The 4775-nt window shown below is 33.4% G+C and overlaps 1 long non-coding RNA gene across 1 annotated transcript; it reads left to right on the top strand.

The window, feature by feature from the left end:
• The first annotated feature begins 1178 nt into the window (after positions 1-1178).
• LOC131278443 (uncharacterized) lies at positions 1179-4420 on the top strand. The gene is made up of 3 exons (XR_009185727.1): positions 1179-1269; positions 2977-3248; positions 4280-4420. It is a non-coding gene; the product is annotated as an uncharacterized lncRNA (long non-coding RNA).
• The last annotated feature ends 355 nt before the right edge of the window (positions 4421-4775 follow it).

Here is a 4775-nt window from a genome sequence, read left to right as displayed (position 1 = left end):
AATTTTTATTTGTTAATTTACTATTACCATCCAGATGTATGAAAAAATACACTGAACAAATAGGCAAAAACAAAATAGTTAAGGCATAACAACAGAAGCATAAAGCTTACTAATTTGACTCATAATTCTTACTCCTTTGGTATAGCTCTTTTTAAGCTTTCCATCATTTCACATCTTTGATTTTTTACTGCTTTTAAGATCTTTGAGGCTCTTAGGGGCTGAAGGGGACTCACACAGCCTCAACTCACAACTTTTTAGTTTATTTGTATTTCCACAACTCAAAGAAGACTTGATCATATGGGATGAACATACATACCTAGTTATATAACTGTAAATTTAGTATCTTTAATAAATCACACTTGCTCATACATTGCATGATCAAGCCTCAACAGACTTCCACTCCTACACTCTGGTTTATTGGACTTACCCCACTCAGCTAACATGGAGTTGAAGAAGGTCAACCACTACACCATGGAGCCAAGAGTGCCTACAACTGAAAGCAGGAGGATTGCATCCAGCATCCATGTGGAATCTAAGCCCCTTCTTGATATAGATGTGGAGTGGACACAACCATTCCAAGGTCCACAGGATGGAGGAATAGAATATGGATTAGAGTGGACTTCCTGATATTCTATTCATGAAATATTGTGATTAGTAATAGAAGAAAATGTGGCTTTGGTGTAGAGAAAGTGGCCATGGTGGCTGCTGGGGGTGGGGAATGGAAGGAAGAGATGAGATGTGGAGGCATTTTTGGGACTTGGAGTTGTCCTGGGTGATGCTGCAGGGGCAGTTACTGGACACTGTATGTCCTCCCATGGCCCACTGGGTGGAACGTAGGAGAGTGTGGGCTACGGTGTGGACCATTGACCATGAGGTACAGCAGTGCTCAGAGATGTATTCACCAAATGCAATGAATGTCTCATGATGATGGAAAAAAAAAAAGTGGTGGAGTTATCCAGGGTGGGAATTTTACAATGTTAATTAAGCAAGTAAATTGAGGACAGTCAAGGGTTTCTTTTGCACAGGTCTGGCCAACTGGTAGAGCTAGTTTTCATACTTCATTCTTCCAACAGGATATTCTTGACCACAAGAAATGGAATCTGGCATCAATGGAGTGCTGCATCTCATGACATTCTAATTTACACATAATTCTTCCTTTGTATTCTAGCAACAGGGAACAAATAAGTTACTTTTAGATATTTGGTCACCCTACATCCAACAGGATGAGATGGTAGATAATTGGGATATATGTAGGAGTAGGTGAGAAAGGTGAGAGTTGAATCTTGTTAGACAATGTACTATATTTTCTTTGGCATATATTAAATACATATAATATTTTATGCCTTCGTTTATTTGCATGGGACATTGATATAATCAGTAAAATTTTGTTGTTATGCTAACTGTGACAGAGGTCCATATTGGTTAATGCTTGTTATATAATTAAAAACACTTTTTAAAAAATAATGAAAGTTTTAAACTATTAATTTTAAAAATATATACATTAGTAATCAAAATTGCTAAACAGTAAAGGACTCTAAAGAAATTTGATTGAAAAGAACTTTATTTCTCATGAGTTTCCTGGCATCCTGTGATATTATAGACACAAGTGACCATAATTAGGATCTAACTAATACAGGTCATTTGAAGAGAAACCTACTCTTCAGCACAGAATATTTTATTCTGATCTGATGAGGTCTTGTATTTTCCATCTTTAATATTTCTCCAGTTTTTTTTTTCCTGACCTGAAATACCATCTCTATTTTTCCTCTTCTTTTTTTATGTTTATCCTAACTATATTTCACAAATCAACTACATGGCTCTTGTTTATGAAGTGATTACAGACAATTCCATAGAAAATATTATATAACTGAGTAGAAAGATCTTAAACTCTCAAGACAGTTATGACCTTAACTAAAGCTATGATCTTGGGGAAGTCATTCATACCTCTCAGTGTCCCAGTTGCTCCATTTATAAATTAGAAATATCAGTAGTAATACCAAGCACTTAGAGTTGTTGTTAAAATTTAATCATTAAGTATGCGATTAGAACAGGGTAAAGATGCATAAGGGTTATTTGTTAGCATTATTCAAAATTCCACTACCTTCTCAAATCTACTATAAAATTTATAGTCCAAATAACTAAGTTGGCAGACATACAATGTCATGTGACACACCCTCATCATGTTATAGCTCATATTTTAAATATTTTATTGATTATCTTATATGCTTATATTTTTCTTCCAAAAGATTTTAAGCTACTTGAAGGCAGAGATGGAATATTATGTTCATCTGTATAAATTCCAGAACTTGACATTTAAGATACTAACAACTACTTAATGCCTAAAAATTGTTTACGTTTATTGTACAGGGAAGAAATTTATTTTCTTGAATTTAGGATCATTACTATTTTCACTAAATATATGGAAAAAAATCACTAAAAATTAGTAAAAGTAATTATTATATTACCCCAAAATATATATAACTCTTTAAAATAGTTTCACTCATTATAGTTGACTTCGAACCTAGGAAGACATCTAACCTCATATTTTTTGTTCTTCATTTTATTTTTTCCATCTGCTGCTTCCTTCCTGGAATCCTCCTTTCTCTGATCTTCTAATGGCTGGTTCCCTCTCATTTTTCAGTTATCAGTTCAAATACCATTTATCAAATGAAGCACCTTGGATGACCTTTTCTAAAACAGTGCCACCACCACCCTTCCCAATCCTGCTATTATTTTCCATTATCCTACCTATTTTTCTTCATATCTCTTAGACATTATCTGAAATTATTCTATGTACTTGCTTCCATTTTTTGTCTTTCTTCTTCCACTGGAATGCTAGTTTTGTGACAGGAGAGACTACATTGTTCACATGTTTATATTCAGATTAGAACAGTACTTGGCATTATATGCTCAATGAATATCTGTTGAAAAAAAATGAATGAACAATCTATATGAAGTTTTATTATTTCCTTTTAGGGATAAGAATATACAATTCAAAATGTTTAAGTGATTCAGTTGGATGAACGTGATCTGCCTTTATTCTAATTGACTTCAAAAATCTGGAGAAAGATAATATTATCCTGAGATATGTTACCGCAAAATATTTCATGTTGAAAGTATTAATATGAATCCAAATTTAACCAGCATACCAAGATGGGACAAGTTACTTGAAAGTGGAAAAAATGGAAACATACTTAAAGAATATCCAAATATTGAAGTTATGTGACATGAACTTTATTATACCTGTGGTAAGTATGGTAAAAGATTATACAACAGACTTCACTTTATGACCAAGACAGGATAATAGATACTAAACTTAAAATTACAAAGTAAACAATTATAAAATTTTAGAAAATACCTGAGTTAATAGTTTTCAGGTATTGGACAACTAGCAACACAGGGCTTTGATTCTGTGGGAAAGAAAACACACAAGGAAATTCCTAATTCTGCTCATTTCTCTCAACTATAAAAAGGGAGAAAGAATCCATGCAGAGCATAGTAGTTTAGTTGAATTGAAGAGAGTGGAGTTTGTTTCTACTGAAGCAGATGGAGTTTATGCTAAATGTTTCTGTGAAGGAAAATGATGTGTTGAGTACGGTATTCAGAAATATACAGGGGTATCACTATGGTTTTGGCTAAGAACTGGGATGCATGTGCTCCATGAATCTTAGTAGAAAGAAGCTTCTAGAGAGCTAATAATTGAATGGAGGTAACAGATTTATTGTAGCTGGTTGAAATTGGAATTCCAGCTAGAATGGGAGGCATCTCAGGCAGTTAAAGGCACAAAAGGCCATGCATTATTAATAAGGACCACAGCCTAGAGTGTACTGTAGAACTAAGGACCAACGTCTTACCCAAGCTTGAGAGGATTTAAAGGCTCTACCAGTGGTTAGTTTCTTGCCAAAGCCAAACCAAATATTCTCTAAAGGAATATAATACTATACATAGCTTCTACATTGTAACATCCACAATGCTCAACATAGAAACCAAAGTTACTCGTTTTGTGAACCAGCAGGAAAATATGATACATAATCAAGAAAAGACAATTCACTAGAAACAGTGACAAGGTAAAAGAGATCTTGGGAAAAAGAAATAAGGAATTTAAAACAACTCTTTAAAGTGCGTTCAAAATTGAAAAGGAAAAGAAAAGCAAATTGAGTAATAGACATGGAATCTCAGCAAAGGAAAGAAAATAATAAAAATGGAATCAAATGATATTTTGGCACATATCACTGAGATTTCATTTAATTTTTAAATCTTTTTTTCCTATATTTTTCAGATTGAATTTCTGCTGACTTGTATTCAGGTTATCTGAGCCTTTCTTCTGAAGTCTCCAATCTATTGTTAAGTCCATTCAATTTAATTTTCATTTCAAATATTGTGCTTTCACTTTTATATAAAGATCATGCCATTTGGGTCCTTTTTGTGGCTTTGTGTGTCCTAGACTTTAAACACTTTTAACATTTTTTTATAACTTTCCAAAATATTAACATAAAAAGTTCATAACACTAATTCAAAAACCTTAAATTTGAAGAGAAAAAAAGCACTTAATTCACTGTTCTACTTAGAAGCTAAAATATGTGTACCAATGTTAGAGTGATGCATATAGGAAACAGTTGTGTACTCTTTCAATGCAATCTTCACTGCTGCAGAAAGTTTGCCATGGCTCAAGGTCTTGATCTCTGCTTTTGTGGCTGAGAAACCCTTTTTTATTTTTTCTATCTTTCATGTGCCACTCTATCTCATGAGCAGAGCACATTAACTGATATTTTAGT

The sequence above is a fragment of the Dasypus novemcinctus genome, chromosome 1, assembly GCF_030445035.2.
Source record: "Dasypus novemcinctus isolate mDasNov1 chromosome 1, mDasNov1.1.hap2, whole genome shotgun sequence".
Taxonomy (NCBI): Eukaryota; Metazoa; Chordata; class Mammalia; order Cingulata; family Dasypodidae; genus Dasypus; species Dasypus novemcinctus.
This window is presented reverse-complemented; position numbering and strand designations above follow the sequence as displayed.